Here is a 15,594-nt window from a genome sequence, read left to right on the forward strand (position 1 = left end):
AGCATTTGAAAAGTTAGAAATATTGCGTCTCTGGGAACATAGAACATAGAACATTACAGCGCAGTACAGGCCCTTCAGCCCTCGATGTTGCGCCGACCTGTGAAACCACTCTAAAGCCTATCTACACTATTCCCTTATCGTCCATATGTCTATCCAATGACCATGTGAATACCCTTAGTGTTGGCGAGTCCACTACTGTTGCAGGCAGGGCATTCCACGCCCTTACTACTCTCTGAGTAAAGAACCTACCTCTGACATCTGTCTTATATCTATCTCCCCTCAATTTAAAGCTATGTCACCTCGTGCTAGACATCACCACCTGAGGAAAAAGGCTCTCACTGTCCACCCTATCCAATCATCTGATCATCTTGTATGCTTCAATTAAGTCACCTCTTAACCTTCTTCTCTCTAACGAAAGCAGCCTCAAGTCCCTCAGCCTATCCTCATAAGATCTTCGCTCCATACTAGGCAACATTCTGGTAAATCTCCTCTGCACCCTTTCCAATGCTTCCACACTCTTCCTATAATGCGGTGACCAGAATTGCACGCAATACTCTAAATGCGGCCGCACCAGAGTTTTGTACAGCTGCAACATGACCTCATGGCTCCGAAACTCAATCCCTCTACCAATAAAAGCTAACACACCGTACGCCTTCTTAATAACCCTCTCAACCTGAGTGGCAACTTTCAGAGATCTATGTACATGGCCACCGAGATCTCTCTGCTCATCCACACTGCCAAGAATCTTACCATTAGCCCAGTACTCTGCCTTCCTGTTATTCCTTCCAAAATGAATCACCTCACACTTTTCTGCATTAAACTCCATTTGCCACCTCTCAGCCCAGCGCTGCAGCTTATCTATGTCCCTCTGTAACTTGTATCATCCTTCCGCAATGTCCACAACTCCACCGACTTTAGTGTCATCTGCAAATTTACTCACCCATCCTTCTACGCCCTCCTCCAGGTCATTTATAAAAATGACAAAAAGCAGTGGCCCCAAAACAGATCCTTGTGGTACACCACTAGTAACTGGACTCCAATCTGAACATTTCCCATCAACCACCACCCTTTGTCTTCTTCCAGCTAGCCAATTTCTGATCCAAACTGCTAAATCTCCCTGAATCCCATGCTTCCATATTTTCTGCAGTAGCCTACCGTGGGGAACCTTATCAAACGCTTTACTGAAATCCATATACACCACATCAACTGCTTTACCCTCATCCACCTGTTTGGTCACCTTCTCAAAGAACTCAATAAGGTTTGTGAGGCACGACCTACCCTTCACAAAACCGTGTTGACTATGTCTAATCAAATTATTCCTTTCCAGATGATTATTCACCCTATCTCTTATAAACCTTTCCAAGATTTTGCCCACAACAGAAGTAAGGCTCACTGGTCTATAGTAACCGGGGTTGTCTCTACTCCCCTTCTTGAACAAGGGGACAACATTTGCTATCCTCCAGTCTTCTGGCACTATTCCTGTTCACAAAGATGACTTAAAGATCAAAGCCAAAGGCTCAACAATCTCCTCCCTAGCTTCCCAAATAACAAATAATCCTAGGATAAATCCCATCCGGCCCAGGGGACTTATATATTTTCACCATTTCCAGAATTGTTAGCGCCTCCTCCTTATGAACCTCAAGCCCTTCTAGTCTAGTAGCCTGAATCTCAGTATTCTCCTCGACAACATTGTCTTTTTGCTGTGTGAATACTGACGAAAAATATTCATTTAGCACCTCTTCTATCTCCTCGGACTCCAAGCACAACTTCCCACTACTGTCCTTGACTGGCCCTACTCTTACACTAGTCATTCTTTTATTCCTGACATATCTATAGAAAGCTTTAGGGTTATCCTTGATCCTACCTGCCAAAGACTTCTCATGTCCCCTCCTGGCTCTTCGTAGCTCTCTCTTTAGGTCCTTCCTAGCTAACTTGTAACTCTCGAGCGCCCTTACTGAACCTTCATGTCTCATCTTTACATAAGCCTCCTTCTTCCTCTTGACTAGTGTCTTGGCTGCCTTAGTAAACCACGGTTCCCTTGCTCGACCACTTCCTCCCTGCCTGACAGGCACATACTTATCAAGGACACGCAGTAGTTGTTCCTTGAACAAGCTCCACATTTTCATTGTGCCCATCCCCTGCAGTTTTCCTCTCCATCCAATGCATCCCAAGTCTTGCCTTATCGCATCATAATTGCCTTTCCCCCAGATATAACTCTTGCCCTGCGGTATATACCTATCCCTTTCCATCACTAAAGTAAACGTAATCGAATTGTGGTCACTATCACCAAAGTGCTCACCTACCTCCAAATCTAACACCTGTCCTGGTTCGTTACGCAGTACCAAATCCAATACGGCCTTGCCTCTCGTTGGCCTATCTACATACTGTGTCAAGAAACCCTCCTGCACACATTGAACAAAAACGGACCCATCTAAAGTACTCGAACTATAGCGTTTCCAGTCAATATTTGGAAAGTTAAAGTCCCCCATAACAACTAACCTGTTGCTTTCGCTCCTATCCAGAATCATCATTGGAATCCTTTCCTCTACATCTCTGGAACTTTTCGGAGGCCTATAGAAAACCCCTAACAGATTGACCTCTCCTTTCCTGTTTCTAACTTCAGCCCATACTACCTCAATTGCCGAGTCCTCATCAAACGTCCTTTCTGCCACCGTAATACTGTCCTTGACTAACAATGCCACCCCTCCCCCTCTTTTACCACCTTCCCTGAGCTTACTGAAATATCTAAACCCCGGCACCTGCAACAACAATTCCTGTCCCTGCTCTATCCATGTCTCCGAAATGGCCACAGCATCAAAGTCCCAGGTACCAACCCATGCCGCAAGTTCACCCACCTTATTCCGGATGCTCCTGGCATTGAAGAAGACACACTTTAAACCACCTTCCTGCCTGCCGGTACACTCCTGCAACTTTAAAACCTTACTCAAGACTCAACCTCCTGTATACTGGAGCTACAATTCAGGTTCCCAAGCCCCTGCTGAACTAGTTTAAACCCTCCCGAAGAGCATTAGCAAATTTCCCCCCCAGGATATTGGTACCCCTCTGGTCCAGGTGTAGACCATCCCATTTGTAGAGGTCCCACCAACCCCAGAATGAGCCCCAGTTATCCATAAATCTGAAACCCTCCCTCCTGCACCATCCCTGTAGCCTGGAAGACCAACCTTTTAATGCACAGAACCTACGATGACCCCATCACTATAATGCAGAGCAACTCAAAACTAATTAACTAATGAAGTAAAAGATGCCAAATATTATTCCATAATAGTCATTCAACACCACACATGAGTCATGTGGACCAATTAACATTAATTTTAAGATATGTGGCCAGCGATGGTAAAGTTGCAGAATGATTTTCTCTGTTTTGTCCAGCTACAATCCCACATTTCTAAGTGTCTGGAGACAACAGTTTGGAAGTACTTCGGAAATACGTTTGGATATCAAAAATTGTCATGGGCAGCGCTTCAATTATGCCAAAAATATGGTAGGAATATACTCAGGTCTCCAAGCAAGACTGAACAATGCAAGCCCCTGTGCATTATTCATTACATGTTCCAGTCAGTCCTTGAATTTAATCTAAAACGCAGCAGCTGAATTGTGCAAGATAACTAAACATATTTTTGATTTTGCTCAAAACATGTTTGCCATTTTTTCAGTTTCAACTTATCAGTGGAATATGCTGCAATCACACTTGGAGCAGGCACATGGAAATCATTTGACGGTCAAAAGGATTAATGATACCAGGTGGTCCGCTCATACAGATACCGCTCTGCCTTTGAGACTGAACTTTGTCAATATAAAGGAACGCTTATCAGACATAGACAAATGAAAATCAGAGAAACCACATGTGAAAGTTGAAGCAAAATCCTGAGCAAAAAGGTTTGAAAAGTGCAAATTGCAGTTTTACTGTTTTGTGGAACTGTTTACTTCAAAGAGTTAATGCTGTCAGCAAATCATTGGTGCAATTTTATTGAATGATTCACAATTGCTAGCATCAGTTAGATGTTTTGTCACGGAATTTCGAAATAACTATACCTCAGTGGAAGGAGAAGAACTAGCATTAACAAAGAATACAGGTTGCTCCGATGATGAGAAGCGTACAAGAACAGGAAGTTATTTTTTGATGAAAGTAGAGACAATTAAATCACTTTAAAAGGGAATGAGAAGATCATTGTTGGGACTGTCCATGTTATTTGTGACACAATAATGATGGAATTGCAGAGTAGAAGTGAATCTCTAAAGAAGACTGCTGAATTATTTTGTATGCTTTTCGACACAAGTTTGGATGAGAATGCTAAGAGGCGCTATGTGAGAGATTACTTGAATTTTACCAGGAGGACATGGACACAAATCTTTTATAAGGTGAAGGGAAATAATTCATTAATTCCATTGAATATGATGAGCTCTGTGCATCACAATCACCAGCTGATTTGTGCAGACTTGTGCATGATGATTTGCAGGCAACCGTTCCAATGTGTAAACCAGTCTCAAGATTTTTTGAACAATACCTGTCACAAATGCTTCCGGTGAACATTATTTCTCTGTACTGAAATGAGTGAAAAACTATCTGCGAATTACGGTGATTCAGGAACATTTGCCAAGTTCAGCACTACTGACAATTGAAAATGCATCCTTACAAGATTTTACCTACGATGATGTGATTGATCATTTTGTGAAGAAAAAGTGCAGTAAAAAAGCCATTTGTGTTGCCATGGATTGCAAACAACTGATGAAGCAAGAAAATCTAAAAAAAATCTATCACTCGACCATATTCTCCAATCTAAATTCTGTCCTTTAAGAGAGAATATACGCTGGTCTGATATAATGGCTGGTGGTCACATGTGAGTAACCGTCATCCCCTATCGCTCTTTACTGGCCTTCAGAAAGTTTTTTCTTCCTCTTTTGGACAATTAAAGAATGGAATCCTGCCAGATGGTTTCCAGCAAAGCCACTTATATTAGACTTGGACTGGACACTTCACTTCATTGGAGTATTTGCTCCTGCGCTAGACTTTATCTAGCTCATTCTGCCTTACATTGGCCGAGGCTGTGCTGCAGGCATATCGTCGACTGATTTCTCCATCCCGTTGCACATCAGCAATTTTGTGCTTTCTCACCTCAAGCCTCACAAGTCGCTGTATTGACAATCTCTACTGTCATGCTGACAACAGGTATGCTTGGATTTCAATTTAGCAATTATTGTGTGAGCTGCGGGTGGACAGTGTCAGGAAGGCATTGATGTCATTCGGGGTGGGACTCGATGTCATCGGGGCAGGGTCTGTGTGATTGGGGGCAGGGCTCAACGTCATTGGGGCGGGTTGCCAAGTCACCAAGGGACAGGGCATGACTCAGAGCCCCCACAAAGGGGAGAGCGCAGGTCCCCAAAAAGTGTAAGTCTGCCTCTGCTGACTGGTCTTTAATTCCATGAGAAACAGGAGACATCATTCACAACATGGTTGTTTGGTGATGCGACGACCTCACAATCAGCACAGGAATGGCCCATCTTCTAACCAGTCAGCTGAGTAGCCCTCTCCTCGCAAATACTCCAAGGTCCATGAGGACCTTGAGTTCTGGCATCCCTCAATCCATCTGGGATTTTCCCCTCTTTGTGAGCCAGCTTGTCCTGCATGAAGACAGATAGAGAGAGTATAAGCAGGATGTGTGACAAGACAGAGGATAAGGATACCTGACATGTGTGGATGGTGAGTGGGTCCAGCGAGGTGATGAGGAAAGGACCCAGAGGGGAGAGAAGATATATCTGGGATAGTTAGTGGTGTCCCTTGAACTACCATTGAGTGAGATTCCTGTAGCTGTGTGAAGAGTCTGTGAATTGGTGAGTTATAAATGATGAGAAGAGTAAATTACCCTGGCTGAACGGAGAATATCTAGCGGCACTGGATAGTTCTCTTCTGCAGGGTGTTGGCACTGACCACTGCTGCCACCTCTGCCACGCTGGATTGGTGACCCTCATTGCAAGTCTTCACCCAGAACATGGATAGAATACATCCAGCAGGTACTCAAGTGAGTCACCAATGAACGTGGGTGCAGAATGTTTCCTGGGTCTGGCAGCCATGACTGTCTAGCATTGTCCAAAGTATGCTACCTGTGTGCAGGGGCGGCCTTTAAAAATAGCACCCAGACCATTGAAGCGCTGAGGTGATGGCAGGGCGAGAGAATTGGATACTGCCCGCCAGCGATACAGCATGGAGCCCATTCTTGATCTTTTGTTTTCCCTCAGTGCCGCACAATGCGGTGGAAAATCTTCCATTGCTGTCAGCGGATCAAATGCTGTGTTCCCCACCCAAAATCGGACTTTGTCGATTTCTGAGTTGTTTCCTCCCAGAGTATGAGCCTTTTTAATTCATTTTAGTTTACATGATATGAGTAAAAAAAATTGCAGCATTTTTTCTTTCGAAGAAAGGGGTTACAATGCACACACTTTCCAAACAGCAAAAATATGGTTGTGGCCACCAAATTTCAAACATGGGGAACCAATTGCCCACATATTTGCACAACTCATTGTAGTACTCATTGCGACAAAGTATGTTTTTAGGTGGTCATCATTCTGCAATAATGTGATGTCTATTCTGTTTTTACCATTTGTCAGGTTTGGTATTGGACTCAACAAGCTTTGATGGAATAATCCTAAAAGATTATCACTGTTGTTAGGAAGTTGCAATGAAATGAAAAGTAAAGAATTGGATAAAAAGAAACAGATAGTGATTTGACTGAGCTGAGGACTTGTGATTAGCCTATTATCAGGGTGAAGCAGATACGTTGTTCAGCAAAGTGAAGACCAGCAGTCTAGAGACCTCGGTCATAGCCATGTCCAGTTGCACAGTGGAGCTCTCACGCACAGAATTAAGCTGTTGAGCAGAGAAGAAAGCAGCAGAAGTCTGTCTGTGTCAGATCCCCATAGGTTCTACTCCAAACCAGAAGAAGGGTCCCCAAAAGAAAGGTATAGGTCCTGTGTGGTAACTATTAAGGGCGGTATGGTAGCACAAAGGCGACATGGTAGCACAGCGGTTAGCACTGTTGCCTCACCGCGCCAGGGACCCGGGTTCAATTCCGGGCTTGGGTCACTGTCTGTGCTGAGTCTGCACATTCTCCCTGTGTCTGCGTGGGCTTCCTCCAGGTGTTCCGGTTTCCTCCCACAGTCCAAAGATGTGCAGGTTAGGTGGATTGGCCAGGCTAAATTGCCCTTAGTGTCCCAAAAAGGTTAGATGGGGTTACTGGGTTATGGGGATAGTGTGGAGGTGTGGACTTCAGTCGGGATACTCTTTCCAAGAGCCGGTGCAGGCTCAATGGGCTGAATGGCCTCCTTCTGCACTGTAAATTCTGTGGTTCTATTTGCTGGGTTTGGCTCATAGTGTTAAACCCTCAGGATTGTTATTTAGGGGAAGGTGTATTCTTGAAGTTTAAGACAGTAGATGCACTTCTGCACTGTAAATTCTATGATTCTGTGATATGATTCTAGATAGATCCAGATTGAGGGTAATATTAGCACATTGTCTGGATAACAATTATTGCTGTTAATTGTAAATGTTGATCTTTACGGTTGCCTTTCTCGTATGTTTTAAAGTTTAAGAAACACTTTGTTATTTGAACAATTTACACGAGTGACCCTTTTCCTCATCGGGTTTCATCTCTTTTCTCAAATTTTTTCCCACATCTCAAAAATAAATAGTTAAGAACCAGCATTCCAAGTTTCCCTTCTGGGATTTGGGCTGCCTCACATTGAACGTCAGTGGGGTCCATAACCCTGCCTATGTTCTGCCTCATCACAACTTTAAAATCCTGAATTTAAAAAATGTCATTCTGTATGGTTTGAAGAAAAAGGATCTGAAAATCAGCTAATAACTAATAGCTTCAGATATAAATGCTAGGGCAGGAATGGAACAAAAAGAAGACCCCTTAGTAAAGGAGAATGTCAACTAGCAATTGGAGGAGCACATGTACTCCACGATAAATGATGGACTTGGTTTCTGGCACCATCCACTATCTCTACATGGAAAAACAAACAGATGTTAACACTTTACTGTAGAATGATTACCAAAGATAGCATTTACAGATACAATGGACACTATTGACTATAAAACAATTTACAAATAATTAGCATGTTTAATCACTTAATTTAACAAATTGTATTATTCCAGCAGAGCAAATAAAACTTTTGCAGCAGACAATAATTTTCCCACATAGATTGGAAGGAATACAATATCAGATCTTGGAATCATCGCCTTTTTCTGCAGCTAAAATAACTCCCACGAATGTTTCTCTAATGAGAACATGTTGATTTGCTTCTTGGCCTGTACTGTGATTGGCCATGTAATAATTGTAAGAATTCTTTACGTAATGCTGCCAATATGATTGCCTTTGGATAAGCTAAATAACAAATATGCACAAATCTTGGAATTCTTTTTTTATTTCAGGTTCTTCTCGTGCAACTTATAATCTCATTTAGCAGTAGCATGCTAAACAATTCTCCTATTCCCTTTGACTAATAGCTGCCGGCTTCATCTGTAATTCACTGAAATTGAGAGAAGAGAAATGGTCTGTGACATGTTTTGACATGATAAGGCATTGCATTAATGCTTATATTATTTTACACAAATATTTATCCTGAAAGTAACATAGATTATGTTGTCATTACAACATTGGCTGTTTGTGGGGCCTGGCTGTGTGCAAATTGGTTGCTGTGCTTCCTATATTATAGCACTTAAAAAAGACTTCACTGGCTGCAGAGCACTTTGGTCATGAAAGGCACGATGTAACTGCAAGTATTTCTGCAATTTATTTTCTGTAGTTCGCTTAATTGGTGCAAAACCATCTATACATTGCCTGCCAACGAGAGAGATTGACATGGTCTGAGTGGCCACTTCCTCAAACAACACAATGCTGTGATTATCCAAAAGAGGCACAGTGTATGCTGAACAGAGGAAATCTTTTCCCATTTTCCTCCAACAATCTACCCTTTGAGTTGGAACACTTCCCTGTCAGTTTGCTCCTGCACGTTGGAAGCAGTTCAATATTTGATAATATTTATTCAACCAAGACAAAATAAGTTTGAGTGATGTGAGACTGAGTTTTATTACTTGAACCACTATTGTTTTCCGTTCACACGGTTACAGTTTTAGTTTAGTTACTCCCGAAAATAACTTTTATCCATGAGTTATGTGTATTTCTTTGATTGATAACAGATGTCTTCAGCCTCCTCTAACTTGAGCAGTTGAAGGCAAAATGCCTCTTCGCTAAAGTTCCGAAATAACATGCATCGATTTTGACTGTTGATTCTCAGGATTCTGTATCATGCTTTATGTTATGCCCAGTTTAGACATGTCATTTTCCTAACTTTCAAGATATGAACTTTATTCAACATGGACTCTGAAATGAACCTTTTAGTTTTAAAAGTGTAGTTGCTGCTGCAATGATGGCCACCAAAGGTCTGATGACGTGCCTTGTGTATTAAAAAATTGCCTGGCTGTCTAACAAGGACAAAAGGATACATTCCAGACTAAAGGGTGTCAGCTGCACTTATCCTGAAGACATTTTCATATGGGCTTTTTTTTAAAAACAAGGTAGACGATTGTCTTAACTCCCTCAGTATGAATGTCTTCAACAATGGTGTGGCTAATAGACCATCACCATATTTGGAAAAGGAACTGCAATGGTGAGGAGTCACATGGTAAAGCAGCCAGGTTTGTTGCTTTGTAATTTTTAAATGCTGACAGCAGAAAGTTAGATACAGCATCAGCAATAATACCATCTGTGCTTTGCGAACTGGAGCCTGTAACATCATAAGGTCTTCATGCCTGACCCTTTTCAGGTCCACCAATACAGCAAACTGACTTTATGGTAGCAAGACTACAAGGAACTAACTTTGTGACCCGCAGGAAGTCCACTGCTTTGAGAGAATCCTGAAACCAATTTTGGCTGTAGAATTCACCAAAACTGCACTTCAAAAGTGAAGACGCCTTCATCAGTCCTACAACACATGTTTCCCAGAACAAGAAAACCATGTGAATTATGAACTTTTTTTTGTATATAGTTTTAAAGTGCACTTTTCTCTTCTGTCATTGAGTGTGTTTGTGTGTGTGCTTATATAAGTGAAAGCTGTGGTAATAGATTTTGGGGTGAGAGTCCCCAAAAAAATCATCTTTATTTTAAAACCACAAAACTTGCTGCTTGTTAAGCAAATCATCCACACACTCAAGGGTTAAAATACATTTACATCTTTCTCTTAAACGCTTATTGATTATGGATGGTTGGGAAGGGAACAGGAATTTCAGCAGCTCTCACTATTTTTGCAACATTTAAAATTGTAGTCGCATGAAGGTACATATATGTCCTTCCCATAAACTCATTCACACAGGCTTTTACTAAATGAGTGACCACTGGGGTTTTGTAAATAACCTATGAACGTTGTCAACAGTTGCTACACATCAAAAGTATTTCATCAAGCACTTTCGGACTTTCTGAGCTTATGAAAGATATTAAATAAATGCATATATTTGTCGCTTTTTAATGAGTCTTATCATGGAACAAAATTAATTTGAATTAACCAATACAATGCACTTTTCAATACCTTTCACACTTAGTACATGTATATTCACTAAAGTTATGGATCTATTTTATTTATTTTTTTAATAACAAAAGCAGCTGTGGCTCATGCTCTTAACCATACTTTTTCTATAGGGCTTTGTACTGAAAACTCCTGTCAGTCAACCACCTAAAGAGTGCAGCAGCCTCCATAGGCATTTGCTACCTGTATGAAGAGGGAAACAGTTGTTTATTTCCTCAACCATTCAGATTGGAAAATCATTATTGAACAGAGCATATCCTGAATCCAGAAAGCAAACCAAGAAGAGGGCAAGGTTGAATTGTGAAAGAGAAGTAAAAGAATAAAAGAGGCATAAAGAAAAAAAAATAAACATTTTAAAATATCCAGCAATCATTTAAACTTGAAAGAATGAGGCTCCACACTTGTAAAAGTTAATTTTTCCTGCCACAGAAGTTGTTTGGCAATAATTAAGACTTATCATGCCTTTAAAAGGATTAATTATACTGGAATGGGCGATCTCTAACTTGTTAGTTTAGAGTTTAATCTGTATCTGTGAGGTAATCATGGGAATTTAACATATTGAATACATTTGAATGGCAAATCTGATGGCGGGATTCCATTTTCATCAAACATTTGGAGGAGCAAGACACCTCAGATAGAACTTCTGGGTTTCCCTGTTTAACTCCTCATACGGTCAGCAGTAACATTTTCACAAAAATTATAGTGAGGTCTCTTGGCCTCATCACGACTTTTGCAGGAAAATCCAGCCCATTTTAAAATGCAATGGTGTCATGCACTGTAGAACAAATGCTTTGATGTGTTGTGCCACCTAGCGGCAGGTTACAAATTTGCAGTGACAATATTCCATGCTATGAGTTCTCAGTTCAAAGGAGAGTTGCCAACTGGAGACCAACAGCATCTCCACAGGAGTGAGCAAGAAAACTGGAGACCACATAATCCGCAGGTTACTGTGATGTATCTTGTAATATAGGTATTGACAAAATCACAGTAAGAAAATAATTAACATCCGTTTGTATAATAACCTGAAGGCATCTCAAAGTGTTCTACAGTTAATTAAGTCGTATTGAAGTATAGCCATTGTTGTAATGTGGCATGGCATCAAATTTGCATACAGATTGGAAGCAGAAACAGCAACAAGATAAAGACCAGCTGAGGCTGGTTTAGCCCAGTGGGCTAAACAGCTGGCTTGTAAGCAGAACAAGGCCAGCAGCGCGGGTTCAATTCCCGTACCGGCTTCCCCGAACAGGCGCCAGAATGTGGCGATTAGGGACTTTTCACAGTAACTTCATTGAAGCCTACTTGTGGCAATAAGCGATTTTTATTATTATCTGCATTTAATGATGGCTTTTGAGCGATAAATATTGGCAAGGGCACTGGGGAGAGCTCTCGTGCGCTTCATCAAATCATGCCGTGGGATTATTCACATTCCACCTAAGAGGGTTTAATGTTCCACTACGGAAAGGTGACACTGCCAACAAAACAGCATCCAACTGAAATGACAGCCCAGTTTATGTGCTCAAATGGAGCTTGAATCCACAAATGACTGACTCAACAGAGAATTGCCATTGAGTCAGGGCGAGCAGTCCAGGACACTAGTCTACCCCTCATATCCAATTAATGGACCATAACCTTGGAGCAATGAATAAAATAACTGACAAAATTGAGGATAGGGATAATAAGACTCAGCGATAATTAATTTGCCTTTCATCATCAGTTGTCACCAATTAATGGTGCAAAGTGGCATTATTCTGAAACTTCAATTTCAGCCAGAATTAACCGAGAGAACTGTTCACACAGATTTGGGGGAAATGCCTCCATATACCATCAACACTGTTTATTGTTAACTGTTCATCTGACATAAAGCAGCATTTTTACAATCGCTATTGATTCCCAACAATCCTCAGTACAATTGACTAGTGCCAGATAGATTTTAGAAAATGATTCACACAGATGTCAAACTTATATTGTGCTCCAAAATGGTTCATTTTCAGATTTAAAATGTCACTTTTATCATTTGAATGTTATTGTAAAATAAATATGATAAAGATCCAACAAACCCAATGGACAAATAATGCTAAAGAATTTTACCAAAGTTCAATACTTGGCATTGCAGCAGATAAGCTATTTTGTCAATGTGAAGATAACTTTCATTCTCAAATAAAATATTCAAGTGATTTTATGTCCTATGTCATGAGAACATAATTGTACTTGTCAATGTTATTTTTTAAAAATAAATTTAGAGTACCCAATTCATTTTTTCCTATTAAGGGGCAATTTAGCATGGCCAATCCACCTACCCTGCACATCTTTTGTATTGTGGGGGCGAAACCCATGCAAACACGGGGAGAATGTGCAAACTCCACACGGACAGTGACCCAGAGCTTGGATCGAACCTGGGACCTCGGTGCCGCGAGGCAGCGTGCTAACCACTGTGCCACCATGCTGCCTTGTAAATGCCATTTTAAACAGAAATGTCATGGCTAGCTGTGAAATAATACATATCTCTTTCTTTGTGAGGGTGAACTGAGAACTATGCTGCACGTGGATTTCATTATTTGTCAGTTTTGACTGTGACATGGCTTGTGTTTACGTACAGAATAATGAAAATTGAAAGTTTCACTGAAAAATTACAGATAGTTCTAAATTGATTTTGAACCAATATTCACAAACATGGTATGCTAAAAGTGGCTGATAGTAGTCCAAACAAGACAGGGAGCCAGACGCAATCCTTATTAATCTATCCTTGACCATTCATGTTTGCTGAGGAGTATGTGATTCCCTGTTCCATCTGGGCTGCTGTGTACATTCTGAGCCACACCATATTGTACATGTGAATATTAGTTCCAAACCAATTCATAGCCACAAGTATTTTACCATCAGTCTTTGACATGTTGATGTATATCAGTTACACAATTATTTTTATTGGTTTTGCCAATGAGTTGTGTGATTAAATTGATTTAATGAGCATATTGTTTACAATTAGAAAGGGAAGATGAATGGCAATGTAACTTACAGGTTATTCCAGTGTGATCATCAGATTTTTTAATATTACGTAATTATTCAGTGCTTTTTAACTGATACTATTTATGTCTTTCCCCTATGATCAGTGCTCCGGGAATTCAGTCTCTGTCAGAATTTCACACGCTAAAAAGTAAATCCAGCTTTTACAACATCAGTATTTATTTTGGAAGCAAGCCAGGCTGTCTGCGAAAGCTGACAGAAATTTGAGGCTGGCAGCTGAGAAAGAGGCAAATATCGATATCATAATTAAGAAATTAACCTTCGTCAGTGCTCGTTGGAAATATTACATTTCTTATTGAATATTTCCGAGTCGCAGCAACAATACTCGTATTGAACCTGAATGTACAAGAGAAGGTTTAGTTGGATAATATCACAGTGCTTTGTCAGATAACATTGTGGAATGATGAGGCACAAGAAGAATTACATGAATCACTGAAAATGATCTGTACAGTTCAGAATGAGTTGTGTGAGACATTTAACATGACAACTATCTAAACCAACAAATTAATGTGAGTGATTTTTTTGAATACTAACATGAAGGGCATTATTTTTAGGAGTGCCGTAGGCTGCCCTCTTTATCCCACATTCGAAACGTACTCCTGGCTTGGAGTAGATACTGAAATGTATCTGCTCCTGAAACTGCTCCTGTTCTCAAAATGGCACATGGCTTCCACAGGCGTTTTCATTTTGCATGTGCGATGCTCTGAGAGTGGCATTGCTGCAAGGTAGGAGGAGATGGTGGTGTAGTGGTATTGTTATTGGAATAGAAATCCAGAGACCCAGGGTTAATGAAGGCCCAGGATTAATGCTCTGGGACCAGGGTTCAAATCTCCACCACAGCAGATGGTAAAGTTTGGGCAAATGTGATGTGGGGGGAACACTTTTTCACACAATGGGTAGTTTGGGTGTGGAATGCACTGCCTGGTAGTGTGGTGGAGATAGATTCAATTGAGGCATTCAAGAGGGCACTAGATGCTTATGGGAATAGAAACAATATGCAGGGGTATGGGGAAAAGGCGGGGGGGGGGGGGGTGGCAATAAGCCATATCGCTTGTTTGGAGAGCCAGGTGGCCTCCTTCTGCACCATTACAATTCTGTGATCCTTCATTTTAGTTACAGTAGATCACCGACAAAAACAAGGAAGAATTTTGACTGTTGGTGTTCGATTCAATGAGCCAGTCGTACTGCAGTTGGCTGAGGACAGACAGCAGAGTGCAGGACATGAGGCAAGATGCCATTAAAATTGGAAGGTTAGGTAATGTATGGGGCATTTTAAGCAACCCACCTGCTGGTTGGGTGGGAGAGAAGTTAAAACTTCAAAAATGGGAAATGCAACTCCACACGTTTGTGTGTGTGTGTGTTTTGAGGGGGGTGGGAAGGAAGAGTCAACTAACCCCTAAAGATGGGCAAATGGATTAAGCATTTTCATGAGGCTACTCCCTCCAATGTTTTAGCACAGTTTCAAATTTAATGATTGGGTCATGTTTTCTGGAAGCGTAGCAACTGAGGGGAGACAAAAACAGGTTATCTGTCAGGAAAATGCCTTTCCAGCAAAGCTTGTGGGCAGGAGAAGTATGAATGTTTCCCCTCAGCCCCCCCAAGCTAACTTGCTTTCCTTCCTGTAGTTGGATCTTTCACTTGCAATCGAACCCTCCCTCCCCATGATGGAACTCCTCCCCAAAATGATTTCTCCTCACTGGTGCCATAGCCTCAATCTCAGTTTATGCCCACCAGCCCCCAACCAATTCCCAGCACTTTAATTTCACACCTCCAACCCCTTCCCCCCACCTCGCCCACCAACGCCAGGTTCATCTGTCCTCTCTGGCCTCCTCCCCAACCCCATACAGCCCAAGATCTCTCCTTCCCTCCCTATTCATTGCTCCCTGTCCTGAGGGTCTTCCCATAAGAACAAGAGTAGTCCATTCAGCCATTGCGCCTGCCCCACCATTCATTTATATCATGGTTGATCATCTA

The 15,594-nt window shown here is 41.5% G+C and overlaps 1 long non-coding RNA gene across 2 annotated transcripts; it reads left to right on the top strand.

The window, feature by feature from the left end:
- Positions 1 to 771: 771 nt before the first annotated feature.
- On the top strand, positions 772 to 14,124 carry LOC140425169 (uncharacterized). Of its 2 annotated transcripts, none has more exons than XR_011947774.1 (2): positions 772 to 5,188; positions 8,450 to 14,124. It is a non-coding gene; the product is annotated as an uncharacterized lncRNA (long non-coding RNA). The 2 variants fall into 2 exon arrangements; XR_011947775.1 differs by having other exon boundaries at positions 8,824 to 14,124.
- Positions 14,125 to 15,594: the final 1,470 nt, after the last annotated feature.

The sequence above is a fragment of the Scyliorhinus torazame genome, chromosome 6 (assembly GCF_047496885.1).
Source record: "Scyliorhinus torazame isolate Kashiwa2021f chromosome 6, sScyTor2.1, whole genome shotgun sequence".
Lineage (NCBI taxonomy): Eukaryota > Metazoa > Chordata > Chondrichthyes > Carcharhiniformes > Scyliorhinidae > Scyliorhinus > Scyliorhinus torazame.